The sequence below is a fragment of the Equus przewalskii genome, chromosome 1 (genome assembly GCF_037783145.1).
Source record: "Equus przewalskii isolate Varuska chromosome 1, EquPr2, whole genome shotgun sequence".
NCBI classification, from domain to species: Eukaryota; Metazoa; Chordata; class Mammalia; order Perissodactyla; family Equidae; genus Equus; species Equus przewalskii.
Genome location: NC_091831.1, coordinates 55,297,337 through 55,311,851, shown reverse-complemented (window position 1 = coordinate 55,311,851; position 14,515 = coordinate 55,297,337). Strand labels below are relative to the sequence as shown.

General features: G+C 36.3%; 1 protein-coding gene across 23 annotated transcripts in view; it reads left to right on the top strand.

The window, feature by feature from the left end:
- CTNNA3 (catenin alpha 3) overlaps window positions 1–14,515 on the top strand; it is a 1,517,748-nt gene that overhangs the window by 1,037,001 nt on the left and 466,232 nt on the right. The window lies entirely within an intron of this gene.

Here is a 14,515-nt window from a genome sequence, read left to right as displayed (position 1 = left end):
ACATTTGCTCTTGTCAATTTTCTGAAATAGGGTAATACTAAATATAATTAATTTTATGCAATATAATGAGACTTTGTGAAATGATTGTCTTTCTGGAAGCAACGTGTTCTACATATGATTTGCTCTAAGATAATAAGCTTTATGCCTTGTAATCTTACAACTCAACAATTCATACTGTGTCTCTAAAAGAAACTCCCATTCATGGGCAAAGCATAGTTGAAAATACTAACTGGAAATCTTAGACATTTCCTGGCTTTACAAATAAGTCATCATTTCCTCGCCTTTAATATACTTATATCTCCTGATTTCCCTACACTTCTTTTCCAAATGAATTTTTCTCCACTCAGAAAAAAAATGTATACATTAATAGGAAAACTCTCCATTGATTTGAGACACAACATGTATTTCAACTATTAGTATATGTATTTGAAGATTTGTGATCTATAGAATCAAATAAACAAGTCTAAACATCTGACCACATCAGTAACAGACGGGCTTGAGGTTTCATGTCAAGCCCAGATGATTCTCTCATCACAGAGTGTTCTCTTGTTGTCAGTAATTTTAACTATTATAAACAATGCTATTTTAAGTATATTTTTCCTATTTGCTGTCTTCTTAGTATAGGCTTCGTGGTGTGACTCCAACCAACATCTTATATTGAGGCAGGCTTTTGTCATTTAATTGTTAAATGCTAAGTTCTGTTTTTTAGCTGATTCTGTGGTTACAATGCAAAGAAACCTGCTTACACTACTTGATGTAAAGGCATTTATTATACGTATACTGATGGCACAATAGGGAGAATCTCCTGAACACACAAGAACAGGAGCCAGAGTTGGCCAGGCCTTCCTCACATGATTAGAGCTGCGGGAGGTCTGGGGTCTAAGGCACTGCATGGGTCCTCAGAGCAGGAGCTCATGGTTTTTCCTTTGGTGCTGGCTTAACCTGACCTAGCCACCTTGGGAGTCTGCTACTTTCTGTGAACAACTTTAGCCCTTCCGAATGTTTTGCCTGCACATAACAGAAAACTTATATGAAAGTTGCTTAAATAACAAAAACATTTAATTATCTCATGTCACTAGGTGTTTAGGATAGTCGATGCCAGACTTACTGGCTCTAGCATACCAGAGGACTTGGATAGGAATCGTCCAGGTATGTGGGGAGGAGCATCTTATCACTAACATTGTTTAGAATTGTCAGTATAGGGTAATAAGAAAAAGTGGGTTAATGTTTAATATGATTCATTCTAGTTTTTGAATTCTCTGTGACAATGCACTCCATTATTTTCTATGCCCAGGGTAGTCTGTTCCTACTTTCCTGTCCTTTGGATGCTCTAGTTGGCAGTGGTTTAAGGTTATTAATGACCTATGTAGGGCTTTCTTTATTCTATTGACCTTCCCTCACGGTTGCATCTCAAAGCGTCACATCTCAAAGCATTACTCAGTACCACCTAAAGCAGGAAAACAAGCTAGCTTGTTGGCTGTCACTTGTCATGGAGGAAATCTTCCCAGATGCGTTCTGTCAGACTTTCTCCTACTTGTCATAGGTCAGAACTTGGTCCCAAACCTGCTCTTGGACCAATTGCTGTCAAAGGGAAAGGAGATTTCCATGACGGCTTAGAGTGCTGATAAGTGGTTAACAACTGACTGGGGACCTGGTGGAGTTGTTGTCCTAATTTGTAACACTTGTTGATTTCTGTGGCATAAATACTCCCACAGTGACAGATTTCAAGCTACCAATGTGATGTCACTAAGCTCTGAATTGGGAAGAGATGCATCAAAAAAGCTCCTGTGAACTGGTATAAACAGATTCTAGCAGACAACTGAGCTTAGACCAGATGTAATTCAACCTTTCTGACTATTCACTTAATACACAAACAAAATCAGAGCCTTTATCAGCAGAAAAGAAGGGGAAATAGCCCTTGCCTAGAGAACAAAATATGTTTGCCCTCAAAACTAGTGACATCCACTGCTTTCTCAGGTTTCTGTGCCTTCCTAAACTTACCCGGCATCAGTTTATGAGCTCTAGTGCTGTGAGCTCCAGTACTGTTTCTTGTTACATCACAACTTTTTAACATCTGTTCCCACAGATAATGGCATCTTCTCTCAGAATCTTCCCAGTTGCGTAAATGGAAGAATCTAGCTGGCCCTATACATCTTTTGAGTATCAGGCTAGAAGTCCTAAGACCAAGATCACAGGCCAGCCATTGGATGGGTTGCCTTTTTTCAGATGGCTAGTCATGGTTCAAATAGCTGTGACATGGGCTGTCAAAGTCTGACAGTTTTGTGCGGGACAGATTGTCTTAGAAAACTTCCAGATGTGCTGAGCTGTGGACAACTTCTCTGGTACTCCTTTACAATGATCTTTTGGAACACTTTCTTTGTGTTCACAGATTCCTGGTCCCTCTGTTTGCCAGGTTGAACAACTGACCTGTTAGTTCATAGGGGATGTGAGTTGTGATTACCTAGAGATAATATGTTTTCAAAATTTTCATAAACATTTCATCTTTTGCTTGGGCATTCTTTCAGCAGTTGATAGCAATATTCAATTCTTTTTTTCTTCTTATTATAATAAAGAATGGGAAGGCTGAAAAGATTCCTGCTTTCTCCTGAGTCAATTGTAAAAATTTGTGGATTCTCGGAACATCAGCTGTCCACAATAAAGTATAGACAAAAATTAAAGCCTAAAATCAGTAAGAAAGGATTCTTGTACTTTAAACTATTATTTTATTGTCTTTAGCAAAGGTAGAGATCACATTGGTAAAATGTTTGCCTTACAATAATGTTTTAGAGTGATTAGATCGTCCAATATTAACTAGTGGCTCTTGAAATAAGGGTATTTTTAATACCAAATGTCTTTTTTATTTATCTATTGCATTTCCAACTGTAGAACCATCATTGACAATTTGAAAATTGTATGTTTCTATAATCACCAAATTTCTTATAAAACAGAAATCAAAATACCAATTTCCGGAAGCAATTTTGGGGTTGTTTCCTGTTATACATAGAAGTCCCAAATATAAGTGCAATCAATTCTTTCTTGGAAATCATAAGGAATATAGCAACCTCACCAATTTATTATATATTTTAAAGTTTTATGTGTAAAAATAAAATTAAACAGTGAGCCAAAACCCACTTCCAAAGCAACGCAATGTTTGGCAAGCTAAGCTCTCTGGCATTCAATTGTCCAAAAGAGGCTCCTCTTTTTTTTTTTGAGGAAGTTTAGCCTTGAGCTAACTACTGCCAATTCTCTTTTTGCTGAGGAAGCCTGGCCCTGAGCTAACATCCATGACCATCTTCCTCTGCTTTATACATGGGACACCTACCACAACATGGCTTTTGCCAAGCGGTGGCATGTTCGCACCCGGGATCCGAACCAGCGAGCCCTGGGCCACCAAGAAGCAGAACGTGCACACTTAACTGCTGAGCCACCAGGCCGGCCCCAAAAGAGGCTCCTCATAGTTTAATGTTATTTATATAATATTGTCAGTGTCATCTTGTAAGTAATTAGAAAAATTCTTCAAAATGCATTGGTCCCCAAACTTTTTGTCCCAACACTTACTACAGGGCTTATCCCCACACCATTCACTATGCTTTTTAACACCCTCTGAAAATATATATAACAAAACACCTGTCAGAAAATGGCTAGTCTGAAGATTCTTTGTCCATGTCAGGATCTGTCTTACTTATAGACAGAAGATGTGTCTAACTGATGAGAACTGAGAAGCTCTGTCTTTCAAGCCTGCCATGGTGCCTGAAACCCCCAGTATTAGTTATCCACACGGGAGTATAAAAGCACTGAAGATCTCTGTTTAAGATGCAAATTTGGAAGAAGGAACATGTTAACACGTGCCCGCTTTTTGAACCATGGCGTTAATTGACTCACAGTGAGCTATAATCCCAAGGAACTGAGTTTAGAAGTAAACTTTGATAGCAGAGGAAATGACTTGGACCATAAGAATTATTTAACAATTATTAACAACTGATCAAACGTAAGGGTTTGTGAGGAGAGGACCTTTCTTTCATCTATTCCCTCATTCATTCATTAAATATTTATGGCATAATTTTAAGTGCTAAACCCCATGGAAGGCACTAGAGTTTGAATAATGAGTAAAAGCTAGTGAAATAGATAACTTGCAAGAGAGCTGTGCCAGTAGAGATTGTTGGAGAAAGAGGCCCACATAAGGGATGGAGGAAGCCACTGGCAATGGTTTGGAATATTCTAAACAAGAGATTGATCACTTATTGATTAGAATTGGCACTGCTGTTCCCTTATTGTAAAAAGGTGTTCGGGGCCGGCCCCGTGGCCAAATGCTTAAGTTCCTGCGTTCCGCTTTGGCGGCCCAGGGTTTCACTGGTTTGGATCCTGGGCGCGGACATGGCACTGCTCATCAGGCCATGCTGAGGCAGCGTCCCACATGCCACAACTCAAATACATACAATTAAAATATATACAACCATGCACTGGGGGGATTTGGGGAGAGGAAGCAGGAAAAACAAAAGAAGATTGGCAACAGTTGTTAGCTCAGGTGCCAATCTTTAAAAAAAGGTGTTCTCATTTTTAAGATAACATGATATTGACTTTCAGTGAATTATAGTACTGAAGGATTCTTGAAAAGTTCCTTTATTCCATGTCCTAAATTTCTCTTTAACATGTCCACTTTTCTTCATACTCACTGCTGTCGCTCCAGTTTAAGCCACTATCTCTTGTTTGAATTGCCATATAATCTTTCTAATTGAGCCTCCTGCTTCCAGAGTTTTGCTTGAAGCCACTGAATAGGTATTTGCTGCATGAATAAAGTATTTATTCTCCTTTTTAATTCTGTGCAAGATTGATTTTGCCAGTTTAGGTCTTACGCTTTCATTAAATATATTTAGCTTTGGAATGAATATTTCTAAAAATCTTCAAATTAAAAAAATAACTTTAAGCATTAATCCTCATAACATTCTCTGCCCTTGACTTAGCGACACAAAGATAACTCTGATCCTGCCATCAAAAATGCACTAACAAAGAACTCTGTGCTCATGATATTGTGGTGAACACGATCTTTGGCTTCTACAAAGTTGTATCTAAATCATTTCACTAAGAAAAGGGAAAATAAACAGATTTTCAATTTTCTTTCATAAGTTAATACCAGATAAACACATAATAAAATTAGCAAGATCAAAATGTTAAATTAATTGAACACAAACTAAGCAGTATTCAGTCTCAATATAGTGTTTATAGAATAGGTGCTGGGGTAAAAGATGACCATATATATAGTATACATCTATGCAAAGATAAATTATATAATATAATTACAACCAATTATCTATTAGCATGCTTTCACCTATATGTCTCTTCAACGTACACCAACTTGAAATTTTAGTTATTAAAAGCATCAAAGCATGAAGTGTTTTAATACAAGTATATTCTTTTAAAATTGAGATTTGAAATCATATGGCACAAAAACGAATTTTGATAAAAATGTATCGAATATCAACCATGTGCAGGACCATGTGCTCAGAAATGCATCGGATGTAAGGAAGGAAAAGGCACAATGTCTGCTTCCAGAGAACTTACAGCCTAGTATATATAAATCAGGCTCTAGAGGATTATAATACTCATATAAGCAAAATGCTGTGCAATTAATGTTGCTGGAGTGTGAGGGTATCGAGTGAAGCGTTTTTAAGGTGATAGCGGTTGAACTGAATTGTTGAACTGAACCTTGAAGAAATTGGAATAACAGCCCAGAAAGAGAGAAAACCATGTGAGGGTGCGTGGTGGGTCTGAGGGACAGCAAGTTGGCCTGTGCTACAGAAACAGAGGGTATGTCTGAATTGGCACTGAGCTCAAAGAGTCAACAGGTTACATTGCATAAAGCCCTGAACGTTTGTAGGAAAATGTAAATTGTCTATAATTTTAAATGGTAGTATCATAGACTACATCACTTTTTCAGAACACTAACTCCAGATGCTGAAAAGCATTGTTATAAAAGTAGGTAGTGTAGTACTAAAAAATGTTTTAATTGCTCTTAGAAGCGAAAGTAAAGTAAATTCAATATAAAGCAGGTGTTCCCTCACTTTCTCCACCTCACCTCCAAGAAATTAAAACATAAGACTGACACATTCAAGATGTGACAATAGGAAGGTGAGGTGAGAGCCACTTTGATGACTTAAACCTGGCTCAGGCTGAAGAACTCAGGTGTCCATTTACCAAGAAAAGAAGCTCTTCCCCGTCAGGAGGGTCCAGTGATGACTAGCGGTCAGGATCTTCTATACCATTGGCTAAAAGCAAGAGACTGGCTTGCAGTTGTAAGGTTTTTTCCTACGGGTCCTCTGTGATTACCTTTTTGTGTGACGGTATACGGCTCAGTGATCATTGTGGAGACTGCAGAGGAATTGTACACACAGCTTTACATAAGTCATGGGAAGACAGGGAGAAAGAGTGCTTTCAAAAAATGATTGAGTAGGCTCCCCCAAAGTAATCTATTATTGTTCTATTGATAATTATATTTTGAATTACTGCCTGTTCTTACATGACTGAAGAGCAGTTTGGGCATGTGAACTTGAATTTATCACACATCATTCCATGTACTAACAGGCAAGTTCGCTCCAGATGCTCTCATTTAAATGAACAATGGGTACACTGCGGGACTATTGTTTGAATATTATGAATTAGATCTTTAGAAAAGCAATAGTTAGAAGTCCTGTTTTGACTTTGCCCAAATCAGATTTGAGAATTTTTACCAGAACTTTTAGGTGGGTCTGGAGCATTCATCAGTAATCTTGCTGATAAAATAAACAGCACTGAGGGCTTGCATTTTAAACTTGTGTAAAAATATAACAAATATTTCCTAAATTCTGCAGATGCACTAGCTATGTACTTACAAAGACTCTGCATGATAAAATAAACCTTCAATGAAAGATTTTCTTAAAATTGTCTCAGTGAGTATATGTATGGTATTAATAACCATATTATTTGCCGTAGCCAGATATATTGACAGAAACTTTCAGCAAAAACAGAATCAAAGTGAGTCTCATAATTTCATTGTATTTGGTTATTTCTGGACAGAGTCTCAACTCTAAGCACATGCATTTAATCAGTGTAATTTGGATAAATAAAAATTCTTGATACAGCGTATCCTGTGGAACATTTTATGGATTAGTTGAGGGGTTAGAAGGAAAGTTTCCCTTTGCCATACAATGCTCCTCCACATACTAATGGGTCCAAGGGGCTCATTACACTCATAAGAGAGTGGCTCCAGAGTCTGTGCTGTGAACAATTTATGTGTATTTGAGAAATGCAGCTAATAATTACATTCTCACAAAGCTCATATCCTTCTTACTAAAATTTCACCACTGAAGGAACTCTTGTGGTTTACACATCAAGACTACGGATTTTGTCTCCAGAACCTGTGGGAAGCAAAGAAAGAGAAGAATCTGTTCAGAGGTCTTAAGTATGCTTAGGATCGACAATTCTGCCATTCCTTATCAGATCTATGATCTTTGGGAAATAAATTAACCTCTGACTCACAAAGTGCCCCCCTCTAAAATGTTAATAACTATATCATTTTGCTATGGTCTGAATGTTTGCGTTCCCCTCTCCTTCAAATTCATGCGTTGAAATCCTAATGTCTGTCATGAAAATGTCAGGAAGTGGGACCTTTGGGAGGTGCTTAGGTCATGAGGGTGGAGCCCTCACAAATGGGATCAGTGTGCTTATCACAGAGACCCTACAGAGATCCCTAGCCCCTTCCACCATGTGAGGACAGAGCGACAATGTGCTGGACATGAACCAGGAAGAGAGCTCTTAACAGAACTCTCAACACAACCACCATGCTGGTGCTTTGATCTTGGACTTCCCAGCCTCCAGGATAGTGAGGAATAAATTTCTGTTGTTTATAAGCTACCCAATCTGGGTTATTTTGTTATAGCAGCCTGAATGGACTAAGACACATTCCTTCATTTATTTAACAAATATTTACTGAGCACCTACTAGGTGATGGGACTGTTTTAAATCCTGGAAATAGAACAGTCAATAGAACAGGCGAAACTCCCTGCCCTCTTAGAGCTCACATTCTTGCTTGATTGGAAGAATTAAATGAAACAATGTACTTAAAAAGTTTTGAAGAGTGTCTAGGGCATAGTAAGTGGCCCAGTAAAAGATAATCATTATTAGTAACATCATTGGCAGGCTATTGTTAAAATTTAAAGCAGGAATGAGAAAGATGAATCTCTTTAAAGGAGCTACCTTCATTAAACCTGTTCCAATAGTTAGTGCATTATAATTTACCAAAATAACAAAAATTATCTTGAAAACCATGGTGTATAACTACCAGATGTCAAGACATTAAAAAATTATGATAACACCAAATATTAGACAAGATGTAGTAAGGTGAGAACTCTCATACGCTGTGTCTGGAAAAGTAAATTATTATAATCTCTTTGAAGAACAAAACAGCAACATGTGGTACCTGGATTATTTTGCCACAAATATCCTTCTATATATATTTGAGAAACTTACTTCACACATTAATAGGACAGATTTTAAAAAGCAATGAGTAAATTAGCAAGTTTTAGAGCAAGAAGAACAGTAGGATGCTGAAAATGCCACATATAACAAATACATGAGTGACTAACGCTGGAGAAGGAGAAGCTGGGTGGAATAAAAAAAGTAAATATGGGATTTACTCTCCCATTTGCTCCATTTTGTTTGTAAAGCTTGATTTTTTAAAAATAATGTCGGAACAAAATCTGCTGAAAAAATAGCACCCATTATCACTGAGGTAGATAATTTTCTATATTTTATTAATTTACGATTTCTTAAACTTTTGTAATAAAAGAGTTCTAGTGAACAGGAGAAGTAAACGTTAAGGTGCAAAGACAGGCAGTGTGGTTGGTTGTGTGCTTGGAGTGATGGAGAGATCTTCCCAGACGTCCCATCTCAGCTGCTGAAACTCACCAAATAATGGTGATCACCCGGAATTCTTGATCATGAATCTTGGTAATACAGTTTAAGAAAATGCTGTGTGAAGGTGAAAAATCCCTAAACCTTTATCACCCAGGGTCAGACTCTGAGGGAATAATATTTTGTGAAATTTTATGCCAGTTTTTACCCTTGTTTTGTGGGTGAGGGCGAGGAAAAGGATGACTGGATTTTTAAAAAATATTTTTATTGTGAAATATTTCAAGCATTCATAAAAGACTAGAGTGTATAGAATAATGAATAATGTAATCTTCCCATGAAGCTTTACCAAACATTAACTTTTGTCATGCTTGTTATTACATGTATAATTGAAGTCCCCTGTGTAACGTCTCCTAGGATTTTTACAATTTACCCTTTACTAGGAATTTTGATGAAAGCCCTTGCCTCCTGATAAGCAAATCTGCATGACATTTTCCTTCTATTGGCTTAGGAGGTCCAGGCATCCAAATCGTCAGAACCGGCCTCAGGCAATAGAATCTCTCACTTTGGGTACATGAAAACACAAAGCTAAAGCTGAAAGCTTCCCCACAGGGGCATGATAGCAAGATTTAAGTAATATTCTGTTCTACCACCTTTATAGCACTCCTGAGAGTAAGTAATGGAGGAATGGATGTTCTTGAAGCAAGCGCCCAGTGAACACTTTGATATTGACAAGTTAATTATTTATTGTATCAGTCAATACATACGTATTGAACAATTTCTATTCACCCTAGAGATACAATGGTGAATAAAACACATTGGACTTATTCACAAGGAATCTATAGTCTAATGGAGGAAACAAGCCCTCAGATGTCAATTACAGTGTGGTAAAATAGTTTATGTTGGGAAAGGCATGAAGGCTATCTTTCTATCAGCAAAGGAATAGTGTGACAGCCAACCTTTGAAATCTCATCATTTTCTATTGTTCCTTGAATTTGTGATCACCTTTTCATATATTGGCATTTGGTAACTCATTATACGAATTTGCAGGATTTAACTTAAAGAAGATACTCAGCATAATCCATGTTCACTATAATACTATTTCATTCATCTTTATGATTATCATAGATGTACAGTAATCAATTTTCAACCTGGCTCTCCATAACAGTTTTTTTTTGTTGTTTTTTGTTTTTGTTTTCTTTGGTTGGGAAGATTGTTGCTGAGCTAGCTTGAGGAAGATTGTTGCTGGGCTAACACCTGTGTCAATCTTCCTCTACTTTGTATGTGGGACGTTGCCACATCATGGCTTGATGAGCGGTACTTGGGATGCAAACCCACAAACCCCAGGCCACTGAAGCAGATCACGCAAACCTAACTATTACACCACTCAGCCAGCCCCTCTATAACAGTTTTTAAAATGTATAATTAGTGGGAATTTACAAATAAGTTAGCAGTTTACATCCATTTATATATAATTTTGTACGTACTGATTTTCTTTCTATAGCATAGATTTGCTTGTTAGGATCAGTTGCTTTGAGATTTCAGGTTTTCACCCTATAAGTGCACCACCTGTTAAGTGATAATTTTAGAATATCACTATTAAAAATCTAAGCCAAAAAAACCCAATTGATATACTTGAAACTACCAAAAATCTAACACTTAACTGTAATATAGTGATTTAAAAATATTCAGTGCCATCCAGACCAACTGCCATATAACTTCCCATAACCTTTTCAGTTTAGTTAATTTCAAGAACTTTCAGACGTAGATGAAATCTCGTTTTTTGGATACAGGTTGTGGAAAAATGGTCAAAGAAGGAATGGAAAACGTGCTTTTTTTGTGTGCGTAACTAATTCAATGTATTATAGCAACATTTAAATTCCCATGGTGTCATTTAATGCTTTCTTGCAAATCTGCATCCACCATCTTGATGGTGATTTATGTACTTTATGTGTCCATAATAAATTGCATATAAATCCTCCTCTTCACCTAACCACATGGGAAATTTCATGCAGGCAGAGATATTTAGCCTTGCGACTCTTTCTTTGTGAACTGGTTTATGAAATCTAGTTATTTAAAATTCTGTAAGTTGTTTATCACCATTGCATTTTTAAGGTAACACCATATTCAAAAGTATGAAAACCCGCTACGGAATAATGGAAACTTATTCTAAAATTATAGATCAGTTATGGTATTATTAGTTTTTGTCTGTTATATTTAGCAAAAAAAAAATATGTAGTGGCTGTATTAATTAAAAGTGCCTTATTAAAGCACGATATATATATTTATACTGTCTCCATTTAAAAAAATGAATTTATAATTTGTCTGCATTAATATTTATACGGTTCTGATTGCTGTTTCATGGTGTGTGTCTGTGCGTGTTTTTACTTTGGTGCATGACTTTCTTGACTTCTGTTTTTCTTAAGAAATGTCACTATTAATATGTGTAGAACCACTTATCCCAAGAACCCTCAGAATTCCATAGATATTTCCTCATTTATTGCTCCACCTAAGAAGAATTTGGCTAATATAATCCTGTTTAATATATAGAAACCTGTCACACAGAATTCCTGAATTGCTCAAATTCTCTAAGACAATAGATCATAAAGATGTTACTTTTAGGTACCCTCTAATCAGTTCAGTTTATTATCCTCTTCTAAAAACTGTTTTTCCTCTCAAATTAGTTTCTGCCTGTTTGTTTAATGTCAAAATATGGAGACCATGCATAGTTTTTCCATCTGGAAATCTCTTGAATCAGGGAGAAAGATATACCTAACTCTTGAGCCTAACTTTGGATTTGTTACTCATTCAGCTTTTGAGTCAAATAATTAACAAAAGCTTAAGTCCCTCCCTCTATAAATCTTTGGTTGCCCATGCAGACGTAGCTGGGGAATTTTGTATGATGGATAAAGCAAAGTAAATACCCCTTTGAGCTAGACTAAGTATCATTTGGTGGGAAGATAAGACTTTTTCCTCTCTCACCAGAAGTTAGTGAGACTCTGGAGGAGAATTTAAATATGAAAAATAAATAAATAAAACCACTCTCAACATCAGATTAGTGAAAAATGAAGTCAAAGAAAGAGAAGCAACCAAACACCATGGCTATGTGCATACTGTCCGGTTTAACATCATCGCAGTGTCTTATACCATGTTTGGATACTGTGGTACTTAATAAACATTTGTCTAATTAAATCTGTTTTACTTAATAAACTCTCATTTGATTTCTACAGGAGTAACCTCCAAGTGATCCAGGGCAGAGTTTGCTCTGTTTACATTTCAGAGCCTCCCAACACAGGCTTTAGGGCAAAGCCCGAGTGTATAAGTAGCATAACTATTCTAGGCAACTGCAGAAATTAAGCAGAGCTATGCGAAGTGATTTTCTTCTTGGTATAGTGCTGTTTCCAATCAAGCCTTCTCCTCGCTGTATAATTGCCCAGAATGATCACTCTGCACCTTTTCCTAATGTAAAAGATGAAGCTCGTTTCCTATGGTGCTAAAGGCTTATGTGCCAAGATCTTTATTTCCTAATGTAAAATCTGATGTGTTTTAATTTTGATTTGATAATTCACTGAAGTTAAATTTTTTCTGCTTAATCAGGCACTAACAAGTGATGTGAAATGTGAGATTTATCTGTCTTCCAAACATTTTATGACATGAACCTAAATGATTTCCACGATAGTAGAGGATAAAATTTTAATGTGCCTTTGGAAAAATATCTGTGAACAAAAGGAGAATCTTGTACTTTTGCCGCATTTGTAACGTCACCTGGCTGAGCACAACTGAACTGTCATAATTTTAAGTAGTAAATAAAAATTCAGTTTATCTGCCAGTGACATATAAAGAAGTTATAAGAAATCACACATTTATTATGATTCCCTTGAAAGTTCAGCATTTTTCCCCTCTGAAAATATAAAAGGGTATTTTGTGTAAGTTCCTTATGATTCTCTTGTGATTTTTAAATAAAATCAACTAAAGTAGAGAAGATTTTGTTGTTGTTGTCAGAAATATTATTTACTTAGTAAAGAGGACTAAGAAAGTGTTGGGCAGCTAAAAATAGGTAGCACTCACTGGTAATAAAATATCATGAATCTACTTTTTATCTTACTCAGATAATGATACTTTATTACAGGAAAGAATTTAAAATACTATTGTATCATATAAATTTGGGAACTGACCCTCAGAACAAAGAGCTATAGGCATAGTTTTTTGATATGTAGATTTCCTACAAGGATGATCTGATCACTATTGGACTTTTATTATCCGTATCTTCTTCTGGGTTATAATTGGTAAAATTCTCTCTCCCTATTCTATTTATTTAAAAAAATTTCAGAAGTGCAAATGATATGTTGAAAGATGGTAAAGAATTGTTTAATTTGTCTTGTCATTGGTCTGCATTGTATTTTACACAGAAAACTGAAGAAAATATGATTTGTTATTCTTAATTTGATACCAGCAACCAAATGACCTTTATTGTCTTAAATACGTAATTTGCCATGTCAATCAGACTAAGGCTTGATTATTAACAGAAGAGTTAGCCCCACACAGTACTTGCTCCAATCATGCTATTTTCTGCCCTTTCCCCATATTAATCGCCATCTGCTGAAATTCCATCCCTAGAAAACCACTTTATCCTTCAAACTTTTTTTTCTCTTAAACTTTTTTTCTCCTTTAAACCTTTCTATGCTCCCTCATAATTTTGAATTCGTACTATAACTTTGATCACTTTCTGCCTTATAGTACAACTACTTTTATATATTTTTGCTCTCTCCAATTTTGGAAGTCCCAGAGGACAGAAATGCTATTGCGTTAGGTGAATTGTGTCCCCTAAAATTCGTATATTGAAGTCCTAACCCCAAGCACTTCAAAATGTGACTGCATATGGAGAAATGGTCTTTGAAGAGATCAATAAGTTAAAATGAGGTTATTGGGATAAGCTCAAATCCAATATGACCGGTGTCCTTATAAGAGGAAATTATGACATAGACAAGTGCAAAGGGAGAAGATCATGTGAAGACACAGGGAGAAGATAATTATCTGCAAGTCAAGAAAGGAGGCTTCAGAAGACGCAAACCCTGCTGACACCTTGATCTTGGACTTGCAGCCTCCAGAACTGTGAGAAAATAAATTTCTGTTGTTTAAGCCCCTGAGTCTAGGGCACTGTGTCATGGCAGTCCTAGCGGACTAACACAGCTATGTTTCTGGACCATTTTAGCACAGTACCTTGTAGCCAATAGTATCTCAACAAAGGTCATTACAGTGATTGCCTACATACTCTATTCTCCATAAACTAAAATCAGGTTTTGTTTCAGTGAAGGAGAGGAACACTAAGACAGTTCTGTCTTTGAGCCTTAACACTGAAGGAATAAGTGGCAACCATACTTCAGTGATCCAGCCTTCCTTTCCAACATTGTTTCTTTATTGTCCCTCGACAGTTGTGGACCTCTGAAATTCCGTAAGAATCTTCTGATTTGTCCAATGGCTTACTTTGTTTAATTCTAGTATGGATTATATGATAATATTTGTATTTTTGAATGTTAATTACAGAAATAAAATAGTGATTATAACATTTAATCAAACTCTAAATCACCTCATTGTCATAATTTATGTAGATATTCCTTTTTAAAATACAACT